The sequence below is a fragment of the Apis laboriosa genome, unplaced genomic scaffold (assembly GCF_014066325.1).
Source record: "Apis laboriosa isolate Shangri-la unplaced genomic scaffold, ASM1406632v1 scaffold158_cov153, whole genome shotgun sequence".
Lineage (NCBI taxonomy): Eukaryota > Metazoa > Arthropoda > Insecta > Hymenoptera > Apidae > Apis > Apis laboriosa.
The window spans coordinates 751044-763683 of record NW_025222082.1 but is presented as its reverse complement, the minus strand read 5'-3'; the positions used below and the strand labels follow the sequence as shown (position 1 = coordinate 763683).

At 47.7% G+C, this 12640-nt stretch overlaps 1 protein-coding gene across 3 annotated transcripts in view; it reads right to left on the bottom strand.

Annotated features, from left to right (window-relative positions):
* The window catches only part of LOC122710857 (POU domain, class 2, transcription factor 1-like), a 118741-nt gene that overhangs the window by 78392 nt on the left and 27709 nt on the right, over nt 1–12640 (bottom strand). The gene's annotated exons all lie outside the window — the stretch shown is intronic.

The following is a 12640-nucleotide window of genomic DNA, read 5'->3' as shown; positions in this document are numbered from 1 at the left end:
AGAAAGAAATTTCAATCAAAAAAAAAGGTATTCGATTAAATTAAAAACCGAAGTCTTATTGTATGAGGAATCGAGTAATATTAGGTGATGTTCCGCTATAAATGATGGATTTTTAATCGATTGGGATACATTAGAGGAGAAGAAAATTTGGAAAATTTGGAAAGAAACAAGAGTCGGAATTTTATTAATAAACGTTCGGTTAAAAGTAAGAAATAGTTATTGTCCTTAATAAATCATCGAGATCCAATATTTACGATCTCTGTTTGAAACGATAAGAGTTCTTTTACAAATAATAAATTTTGAATTCGATGAAAAAAAAGAAAAGAAATTTCCAAACCAATCTTCTCCCCATCTCGATATCGTTTAACGTTTCGAAACGACGGCATTCTCCTAAAGAATTAACGATCATTAACCCCGTGTTAATTTCCTTTACCACTCCCTGCTTTGATGAAACGCCCATTAACGATCTTTTACGGATAGAATCGGCAAGAATGCCGTGTAATGAACGATTGGACGATTATATTCAATCCTATCATATCCTCACAATAATTCTCTCAATAAAATTTTCATATCGATACTCCCTTCCCCCCCTCTTAAATCTTTCCCTCGTCCATACTCGATTTTTTCTTCTTTTTTTTTTTTTCTTCTTCTACTCTACTCCCACGAGAAGAACATCTCAATACACCCAGTATGTACATACACCCAGCCACGAGTTGGTTCCAAGGGCCCCGGATAATATACGGCCCCTAAATCATCGAGCAAGAGGATATGGTGGCTGCCCCATCTAACCAGGGTAACCACTCCGTAAACATATCAATCAGGCAAACGTTCGCATCGTTTGCACGTTTTAGAATCGCGTTCCCCCGCCTGTTTGCATATGATAATCGAAAATTCCATCGCGTGAATTAGCCCCATTAGAGGATCGAGCTCGAGCAATTACGCTCGACGAAGAGATAATTGGTAACTCTCGTTCTTGTACCGTTTTCACGATTCAGGAAACATTATAAAAGTGGGGAAAGTGGCGAAAGACGAGACGCAAAAAAAAGGAGGGAGGGGGGAAAAAAGGATCAGCTCGCTGTGAGGAGAATTGAAAACGGCCAAGAGCGAACAATGAAGAAGAAATGGACAAGCGAGCGGAGCGAGACGCACGCAATTCCGATGTTGCGCCCCAATCTCACGATTGTGCGCGATCGCGTGCACGATCGCTTTAATTACACCTGCGAAAAATAAAAATAATTCGCGGCGGTTCGTAATTTGCCTCCAATTCCCGCGAAATATATCGATAAAACAACGGCGTAAACAAGTTGATGGTCGATCCGTGTGAAGAGCAAAAAAAAAAAAGAAAAAAGAAAAACGATGCTCACAAATTATTAACGTAAGAAGTCATTGCCACAACACGCTGAATCTCGTCGTACAATTCTTTGTAATTCTTTTTATATCTCGTCGAAAAATCCTCCCTTCCTAATATCCTAATTAAATCGTTACTCCTCTATTTTAATTTTTATTAATTCACCTCGCAATCGGAATCTCACCTCCTCGACACGATATCCGAAAAGGGACGAGGAGGATCAAGGATCCGTTCCTGAATATATTCAGGAACGAAAGATTCATAGTTCCCAGCGATCATCATCACGATGATGATTCGGATGCTCGCGAATGGGTAGCGGAATGAAGTTGTAGGCTGGGTAGTAGTAGTAGTGGGTAACAATGAGCGCGGTGATAATGCGTCTCGCGCGGTGAATGGGCGAGGAAGGCGCGAAAGGAGGGACGAGGATGGCAATCGAGGAGGTTGCCCAAGGAGATCATTAGTCCACCTGGCTGCATGGCCCCGGGTAACGCTTAACCGCTTGACAAGCGTTGCGGGCCGTTATCGGTTTGTCCCTAATTATGCACACGTGACCACGACGACGTTGCGCGAAGAAGCCTGGTGGGTATCGTGGCTCCTTTTCTTCTCCCTCCTTTCCCTCCTTTCTCCTCGGACGGAGCGGCTCGTGTTTTAAAATTAATCGCATTGTCCTCCCTTGACTCGTTCGATCAACACACAGCCGCATACGTCCGCCGAGACAACCGATGAATGGGCCAGCTGCAATCGCCTACCCGCCACCTGTAAGACCCTTATTTCTCCCATTCTTAATCACATCTCGCTCTTTCGGTTCAACCGTGTTAAAAATCATCGGATGATTTTAAAAAAAAAAAAAACAAAAAAGGAAATAAATCGAGCGCTAAAAGGGGACGGTAAAAGGGGGAAAGAGGGGCGTGTACGTTTTTTTACTTTATCATTTTCGACGGAGCTGGGTTCCTGTCGTGGTTTCGAGTGATACAGAGGGGCGCGCCTGTTTGGAGAAAGAACGATTCCGAGTATACCGGCTGGAAACGACTTTCGAAAAAACGAAATAGTGCACCAAAATGGCGGAACCGGGGAGGGGAGTGACGAGCCATGAATGTTTAGGCGGCACGATTAAAACGTCTCTCATCGTGGACCTCTGAGAATCGTATCGCGGAACGAATGCCGATCGATCCACCGCCACAGTGGGAATGCGAGGGCGCAGCGTTTGATTTATGCCGCGCGCCACTTTCGCTGTGTGTGTGTCTTTGCGGCGCACGCGCGTGTGTATACCTCGTCAACGAGGGCGCACCGCGAGATTAAGGGAAGATTAAAATATTAAAGTGTTATTCCACGTAATTTTAATCACGCGAGACGATTTGATGAGTTCGTTCATCCTTTTCTCAAGGATTTGTATCTTCCTCCTCCCAATATAATTTAATCTAAAACTAATCAGACTCCGATTACAACGAAATTCCAATTTCCAAATTCGTCAGAAATTGATTAATAATCGTTCTTACGAGAGTTGGTTTATACGTTTACGATCTTCTCAATGGAGCACAATGATAAACATTTAAAAATCCTTCTTAATCCTGATTAATATCGGGAGTCTCGTGTTGCATGTTGGAAGTTATCTACACGTGTTTCGCCGAGTCGAACGATCGTACGTATGGGAACAAGCTACCACGGATGTCTCTCTCTCTTTCTCTCTTCTCTCCTTCCACCCACGCGATCCATCCGATCTCCACCGATCCGCATCGGGTGCAACGAATCTCCCCTCGATGCCATCGGTGATAAACGCTCGCAGAATGACTCGAGATCGCATAACTGCCCGTGTTTAGAACGTACGAGCTTAATCGCGAGGCCACGATTCAGCTACGGCTTCATCGCATCGAGCTCGAATCGCACGGCCTCACTCCGAATTGCAAAGATCGGGTCGTTGCACGATGATGGAAATTACAATGACATGTTGAGTTGTTATTATTTTTATAATCGGCCCATTGTTCCTTCGTTGGTAACTCTTCACGATTAATTTTCAATTTAATATACGCTCCTCGAGAGAGCGTACGATTCTTTTAAAATTTCCGCATGTTTTAAACTTTTTAAATAAATCGTATGCTCATTTATAAAATTCTATTAATACAAACAAAAAAATACGATAAGATTTTTAAGAGACTCCATCACGAGTACGTGTACCTTAATCCAAAGAATACAGTCTCGACAACGACCTAATCTCAACGACCAATCGTCGCAATCGTTGCACGAAAACCGTTTCAGTGAACGATCCACCGTATATACCCCCAGGGCGGGGGTGGATACGGGGAAAAATAATAGCGAGAGCGGAGGCCGTATTATCGTATCATAGCAGCGTGACTCCGTCGACTCGCGTCCACGGCTCATCTGAATAAATATCGTATTATAATTAAAGGAATCGTTCGAGCCATAAATCAATGAGGCCGGTTTATATATCAGCCCTCACCTATATAATGTGTACCGGTGGTGTACCACAGCGGGCCCCGCGCACGCCGTGGGGGGTCCCCCTATGCTAATGGCGCCCTCTCACGAAGCGCAAGAGGGCTGACAAGAGGCGCGGATAGAGAGACCACGGCGTCCGGCCCTGACCCTCACGAGAGAGACGGAGAGAGAAAGCCATCCTTTCGCGAGCACACGCCTCTTACGAGAAAGAGAGAGAGAGAGAGAGAGAGAGAGAGAGAGAGAGGAGGGAACCTCTCTGATCGGCCTCTGATCTTCGCCGACCGCGACCGCTTATCAATTTGTTAGCGAGCGCTGTTTGTTAAATCAAATCAAGGGCTTGCACGCCGTGCCGATAAATAATCCTGCTTAATATGTGTGCGCATCCTCGAATCCTCTCTCCCTCTCCCCTCCTCCCCCCGACTCTTCGTGTACATTACACCCACGTGCATGTCGGGATCGAGGAGTGGAGGAGAGAAGGATGGGAGAGTGAGAGTACACGCGTTTCCATCCACGTGGTTTATTGATCCATCGATCGATCGATCGATCGATCGATCGATCGACCCATCGGGGTTCTCGAGAAGCCTTTCCTCGAGCTTCTCCTCTGTCGGCGTAGTCGGCTTGTCAGTGCCCCGATCGAGCTATCGAGACGGAGTGATTGAGCCTGATTTGCGGGTAGACCGGCGGCTGATTTATGGCGAAACTAGGAGGGTAGATTCTTCTGCGATACCGCCTTCGGATCCCTGCCTAAATGGAAGAAACATCGAACTTCGAGGGAAGGAGAGGGGGAGGTTTAATTTTGAATTTTTCCAAGAAAACGAAAAAGGGAGCATTTTATATATATATACATTTTGAAGTATTTCATCGAATGAATTCGATCTGGAAACTTGATCGGATTAAGATTACAGAAACAACCGGTGTGGATTAGTAAATTTCTTCTGTACGCAAATTATTTATTTTCCACCGAGCATGGAGGCGGATTCCTAAGCGTTAAATATTGGAGAGAGGGGGGTGGGTTCGGGGGTCGGGGCGTTTATTATGACGAGTCGGGACACGACGCGGACACACGGTAGTTTATTTGGGTCTGGAATTTTGCGGGGCCCTGGGTACGGGGCGAACGGCGCGGCTGCGATTAACAAAGGGCGATACAAATTAGATTAAATCGCCGTAGGGGGCGGCATCACGGTGGAGAAAGGCGAATGATGATACCGCTTGATAAATAGACGAACGTCATGCGATGCCTAAACGGAGAGTCCGCGTTCTTCTTCCTCGATACGGATGCCATCCCCCTCCCCCTCGCTCGTTGGAACCAGCCACTTTTCGATCACGCCCTCGTTTCCCTCCTCGCAATTCTTAATTCTTAATTCTTAATTCCATCGTGCGTTCCCTCGTTGATATCGTAACCGTGTACGAAATCATTAAAAAATATTCAAAATCAACGATCGAGATATATTTTAATATTGCTTCACAATCTCATACGAGAGTGCGTTTCGAGTTGGAGAACGAAAGAAAGAAAGAAAGAAAGAAAGAAAGAAAGAAAGAAGTCGAGGAGGGGGGAAGCAAAGGGCCGTGGTAGAAATCCATCGAACACACCCCTCGAAGCCGGCGGCCTGGCGGCTGGCCAATATTTAATTACAGATAATTACCGGTTATAATGCGCGGCAGATCGGCGGCCTGCCGTTTAATTGATCGGCTTTACGGCCTGATTTGTGTATCTGCCGTTCGTGCGATCCGCCGTTAAACTCCGAGGCCCGATTTTTTTAATCCCCGAGCGTGGAACCCCCTCGTGTGCCTGCCCTCGGTGCGTCGTATTTAAACGGAATTACGCAATCCACCCACGAATTGAATATTATCATTGCTACTTTTTCACAACTAACAATAATATTCCGTTTCTTTTTTATTATCCTTTCTATATTCGCTATCGTAATATCGTAATATTATATTATTTCAAGAATTTATTCTTTTCCAAATTCACGGAAATTAAAACGTCTTTTCGATTGGACGGCAGTTTGAGAATCGCTGGTCCAATAAATAATAGAGGAGATCGGAGGTGGAGCGAGAGAGAAAGGGGTTCGGGAGGCCGGTGTTCGATCGTCTATTGCATCACTGCCGCGTTACATCAAGAGGCAGGCTTAATCCCTCCCCGCTATCGCCCCTTGCTCGTATCTTGCGCGGTGTTTACCCAGATTTAAAAGTTTAAAATCGGTGAAACGCGAAAGTTGGGGATGGTCGGCTTCCTTTGCCGGGGTCGAAGCATGCAGATCCGACACGAAATATCATTAATAGTCGTTTGCCGGATGGCCGAGCCCGGTAATCGATCCCTTCTGCGGTTGTTCGGCATCGGAACGGCCGAAAACCGCAACACGCTCGACTTTTACCGGCCTTTCCTTCCTCGTGATTTGTGTTCGTGTACTCGTGCTCACGTGCAAGTGTGAACGTCGATGCACCTAGCACGGGCCCTACATAAATTCGAGCTGAAACGATCGATAATTTAATTGTTCCTCGATCGACCAATACGCTCTAACTCTCCTAATCTAATTTAAAATTCTCTTGAAATAAAAAAGAAAAGGAAAGAATCGAGCGATTTTTTCCTAAAATCTAACCTCTCAACTTTCTTTCGTTCGATCGACGCGAGTTTTCGGATCCCACGATCTTTTATCCCCATAAAAGATTTCCCTCACTTTCTCCTGCCCGCCCCCTTTATATATATCTCTCTCTCTCTCCTATTCCGCGAACTGTCCACTCCACGTTTCCTTACCGTCGATCGCTCAACCGTCGCCGAGTTCTCTCAGCTTTGTAATTGCCCTGTGCGCCAGCGGCTCCATTTCGAGCAGCCAGCTCCGATACGGAGTCAAAAGAGGCCGCTTGCAAAAAAAGCCGCGGCGAATATAAGAGGGGAGGGGGAGGGAAAGAAAGAGAGAGAAAAATCCATCAGAAGCGGAAGAGCGGATCTAGCGGAGAGCGGTTCCCACGTGTGGGGGCCTCGAAGAAGCGGCCCGGCCACCATTTTCGACGGCGCTTCCAACTCGTGAATAAATACTCGAACTCGAAGAGAGAAAGAAAGAGAGAGCTTTGCTCGCGAATCCGCTTCGTTTTTCTTTTTCCAACTTTGGACTTTCGATCGACTTTACACCCTTCTTTACACTCTTCGTTACACACCTGATGAGGAGGAGGAGGTGGTAAAAATGTCCACCGTGGCAACAACGCGGTCGAGGATCCCGCGCGAGCACGCGGTGTCATTGTTCGTTTGATTGCCGGGCTCCTGGGCCGCTCGCGCTCGGCCCGCCTTTTATTAGTCGTCGATTAGCCTCGCTGTACGAGGTCCACGCGAGGGGAGCCGGCTTACGATCAACCACCGTGCAACTGCGTGACCACGGATCGCCACGGGTCCCGATAGGAAATCCCCTTCGACTGTCGATGCGACCACCATCCTCCTCCTCCTCCTCCTCTTCTTCTCTTCTCGAGGGAAGATCGATGGGGGATCGAGAGTTTTATTTGGAGTGATCGCGAGTGATTAGATTATATTATACGCGCTGCTTTTCCCAAAAGTTCAAAATTGAATTTTAATCACGCGGTGTGGTCCTTGCGACTCGAGGATATAACAGCTCGTACGTGAAATTAGAATATCCCCTTCCGAGAATTCATCCAGGGCATCCTGGGCCAATTTAATTAGATGAACATTCAGAAGTGGTCCGTGGCAGGGGCCGATATAACAATAATAAAGGGTGGGAGCGGAAAAGAGTCTGCGTCCATTAGTTACGTTGTGAGATCTCTTTGGGAGGAGAGGGCCTGCTCCAGATAGTCCGCACCGTCATCGTCCCGATACAAAGACAACGCCGCCACAAGGAGGTTGTGGACGACGAGGTAGAAAAAGCGGCTATGCTAAATAATAGTCCTCCCGCCGCTTCGTTGCTCGCCTCTCCTCGCATAGTTCATTCATGAATCCGGATTCATGCGTTCCTTTAGTGGAAGAGGAGACCAGCCACCGCCACTATTGAAAAACTCCATGCAGAGAAGAAATTCTGATCTAAACCTCTGCATTCCCCTCCTCGATTCCTTTCAATATTAACAAGACGCCGCCGATCAGGACGAATGCGAGATAGAATCGTTTTCTGTACGACGAAAAATTTCGCTTATCCGTCGAGAAAGTTGCTCCAACGGTTTCGTAGACAAATACGGAGATTCTCCCTTCTTTCACGTGGATCCAACGAATCCTTCCGCGAATAAGCGAATAAGCGAAACTTATAATTATAGGAAGAGTCGAAAAATGTCTTCCTTTCTTACTTAAACGTCTCTCTCTTTCCAACCTCTCCTCGAACGACGCCACAATTTCCTACCCCGGCCGCTAAATGGACGAGACTTTAAAAGATTTTTCAGCTACCTTTTCTTCAGGTAGCCTCTTCTTTATGCGCCATTACTGACATCAGGTGACGAAGGTGAATATTGGGCCCGTTACCCAAGATCCATCGCGGATAAGACGAACGTTTTTCCTTTTCTCTCTCTCTCTCTCTCTCTCTCTCATTTCCACGCGAACGTATTAACAAGAAGAAGAAGAAGAAGAAGAAGAGGAGGGGGAGAAAATACCGGATCCTGTGGAAAACTTGCTCGAGAAGTGCTTTCAACGACGAGGATTCGAGATCCCGGATTCAGATTAACGTATCATCGGGGATCGTCACGTTCCGGAAAATGACGATCCGCTCAAAGCGACGCCCCGCTTCGCCTTCCTGAAATGGATGGCGAATAGAATTTTCGCGACGACATTGGAATTCCGCTGGGTTTATTGGTCGGTCGAGGAAGCTCGTAAAGATCGATTGGATCGGTCGATTGGTCGGTCGGTCGGTCGGTCGGGCGATCCGTAGACGGTCGAGGCTAAGCATCCAGACCAGTTGAACCCGAGAGTCGACCAGCGTCCCGGAATAGTCAAAGGGCTCGTGAGACGTCCCCTGGACGACATGTCGGCCGCGTTTTTCCTCCGCCGTCACCAATCAAACGGGTTCGAAACCGGGGACCTGGGTCGGTTGTTGCGCCGGCCGAGGAAAGAAATAGTCCTGTAACGGGATAAACGAGTGTTCGCCACCGCGCATTCCGATACGTAACGGAGAAAAGTGTGCGAGTGTATATCGTTCCGTGGATCGTGGACGCAACGCGATTGTGGTTGTAAAAAATTTCCTGGAAAACGATCGTGCAACGTGCATATAAAATTCGAGTAATTTCAACCGCAGCCACCAGCAGCAGAAGCCAGGTCTTCTCGCTATTCGCGGAACAGGCCTCGGTGGAAGCAGTAAAATCCTTGTATCGTATCGCTGAGAGTGAGATGCGTTTGCGTACGAGCGATCTCGACCTCACGCTCGAGAATTGTTTCTCCTTCTTTCGCTTTTTCTTTTTTTATAAAAAAAATAACAGAGGAAAAGAAGAGAAGACGATCGAGTACGTTCTTTTTTTTTTCTTCTTCTTCTTCTTCTTCTTTTTCTTCCTCGACGGAGGAGAAAACGAGGGAGGGAGGGAGGGGGGAGGGGATTCGTTCGCGTATTTCTCTCCCAATCGCGTAAATCGTAAACAGTTCACCACCACCGAGCGAGAAATTTCACCTTCCGCTCCTCACCCCCTGCCATCTGGCAACGCCATTTCCTGCCCCAAGAGTGCCGCCCGTAATCATTATTATTCGCGGCCAAATAGCCGGTGGCTCTCTCTTTCCAGCCACTGATTGGCCTCCCTATCTTGAAAATACCCAACTCTCCGCGGCCGCACCGCCGCATTAAACCTCGTTCACCGTTCGCTCGGGGTTAATCGTCCGTCGTTCGTATTGTTTGTCGGTCAACTAACGATTTCACCATGTTTCTCAACTCTCGACTCAGCCAATCTATCGATACGATAAAATATTCAACCGATTCAAATGTTTATGAAACGAGAACCTCGCTCGAAATCTTATCTTTCAACTCGTTTCATTTTGAGTAGTGTTCACGGAGTGTATAAAATTTTTTCACAATTTTTCGATTTACTCGAATAGTTGTTACAAACAAACAAAATTTCTACTTCTTCGTCTCGTATCTTCAATCGCTTCAACTTAGTCAACTATTAACCTATTAAAAATTCTTACAATTTCAATACCCTTTCGTTAATCTACTACAATTAATCGCCCCATATTACTCCCTAAATAATCATCATTCCAATTAGCAAAAATTTGTTAACTTTTACAATCTGTCTCGTCAACCCTTTTCCCCTTGGACACGTATCTCCGTGAAGGATCGAAACGGCGGAACAGATTAAAACGATGGAGGGGAAACATTCCATCGGTTTCACGCGTCGCACGCCCGCATACAACTTCCGCCAATTATCGGTGGGCGCATGGGAAGGAAATGGAACGAGAGAGAGAGAGAGAGAGAGAGAGAGAAAGGAGGTGGAAAAGGCGGTGGTGGACGTCTCGTCGCAGAATGCACGTCGAATGCAAAGCACCGGCAAGGTCGCGATTTCGAGGGAACCGGGAGAGTCGCTGGTGCCCCCTCCTCCCCTCCGTCACCTTCGCGCAGGTAGTCGAAAGCGGAGGAACGAAGAGGTTGGCTCGAGAGGAGCGGAGAGGAGAGGAGAGAAGGAGACGAGCAGGAAGGCAGTCAGCCACCGTGCCGAACGGAGGAGAGGAGAATGGCGAGGCGGAGGGTGAAGGCCCCGGGCGAGGTCACCCACCGCCCCCGCCCTCTCACTCCCCCGCACACCCTGATTACCCGCAGCCGGGGGCGGGACACACTGTAATGAGCATCCAAGAGGTGCTCAACTTCCACTTTCCGTTCGAAAGGAAAAAAATTGTGACGCGAGATATTTCTCCTCCTAAACTCTTCCCTTTCGAGTCGAAAATAATTCGATTAAATTAATCGATTAAAAAATGTTACGTCTCGAAACTACGAATATAAACGAATTGAAAAACAGGATTGATCTTTCTTTTTAGTTTTCCCTCCCGCTGCTGCACGACCAATTAATAACAAGTTCGCAGCAACGCGTATATAAAGGTGTATAGAGTGTCAATCGTGAATAGGGGTCGTCCTAAGGAGAGAGAGAGAGAGAGAGAGAGAGAGAGAGAGAGAGAGAGAGAGAGAGAGAGAGAAAGGGATCGGTGGTGGTAACACGACCTCGATTCGAAGATACCCGCTGAGAAGGTCGCGGGGAGCGTGAACGAAGCGAGGAGGGGACCCGGTTGAATGCAAGAGTAGCTCGGTCGGCTGTCGGCGAAGACACCCCGGATGATCGAGCGATGTTATTTTAAGTTTTTCCCTCCCTCCCTCCCTCCCTCCATCTTGTCCTAATCGGCTGTCAGCCACCCCCGTGACTGGGGTCGCAGGCCATCCCCCCTCCCCCAACTCAACAGGACATGCGCTACGTGACGCGGAAGAGGATGGAGCTCGGAGGAGGGGGAGGGTGATCTTGACACAGGGACCCCCCGCGGACTGGATTCGCCCCTTTTGCGAGCGGGGAGATTCGCGCCGAGGAGGAGGAATATCATACCCCTCGAGGGGTTGGTTTCAAAACGTTTTACACTCTCATAACCGGGGGACCTGTTGATCCTCGTCGCGTCGAAAAATCGCCAACCACCACCACTCGAAGAAACAGTTTTACAAGCCGCGCCTCGTCATCGCGCGCGATTCACGATCTTGGTGGCCTCGAAATGTGGAGCGTTAGCTGACGAAATTAAATTGGATTAGATTATCCAGATCCCCCTCTCCTTACTTGCTCTCTCTTATTTTATCTCTCGTTTATTATCGAATAAAAATTCTTCCAGATATACATATATATATATACACGAGACGCAACGAGTGCATAAGATCGCCAACGACTTTCTTTTCGAGCTCTTAAAAAAAAAAAAAAGAAAAAAGAAATAAAGACCGGTTAGATAAATTCGAAAAACGATTCCATTCCTTCCGACCGACGGTTGTTAATAATAAACGCCTTTTTTTTTTTTTTTTTAAACGAATCTCGACCCCAAGGGAGAGAAGATTTCATAAACGCGTTTTAATCGATCCCCTTCGTAGACAGTTTTAAAATTTCCTCATCGACCCCCCCGTCCCCCTGTTCCCATGGCCGCGAAATTTCTTGCATTAGCATCCCCCTCCCCCCCTCCCCCTCCCCCTCCCCCCGACCACGAGAGATAAGAGGCATAGTAAAATCCTATATCGTCCTATAAATATTCGACGAGTCCGGCTCGAGTCCGGTTGTTGCAAATATCCCGGGAGGAGGATAAAGCGCATAATAAAAATTATAGCCGCGAGCCGCGATACCGGGAGGAAGAGGAATAGGGAGGAGGAGGAGGAGGTGGAGGAGGGTGACTGGTGAAATTCCAGCAGAGTCCTCGAACTCTGGAATAGACCGTGAAGATGAAGTCGCTCCAGGAAAGTTAGGATGACCTCGCAGGGTCCTGCGGCTCGTTTGATGGACCTCTCCCCTTCTTTTTCTCCCTCTTTTTCTCCCTCCCCCTCCTCCCCCTCCCCTCCCTTCGTGGCGTTCACGCATTTCCACCGGGATACCCGTTTACACCGAGCCGAGTTTGGTGGCACATATTATATACCTGCGGAAAGGAGGCAGAACGAGGGACGAAACCGAGGGGAGGAGAGGTTAAAAAGAAGAAGAAGAAGAAGAAGAAGAAGAAGAAGAAGAAGAAGAAGAAGAAGTGAAGGAGGTGGAGGAGGAGGAAGGAGAGAAGTAGGGGGAAGGCGCGCGCTCTCTCTCTCTCTCTCTCTCTCTCTCGTCCGCAGCGTGCTTATTGCGTGATATTAGCCACGGTGGCTGGCGGAGTAATCATAATCTCGAAAGAGGGACAAAACACCAGGCCCCGAATCGCATAACGCTGAATTTTACGAC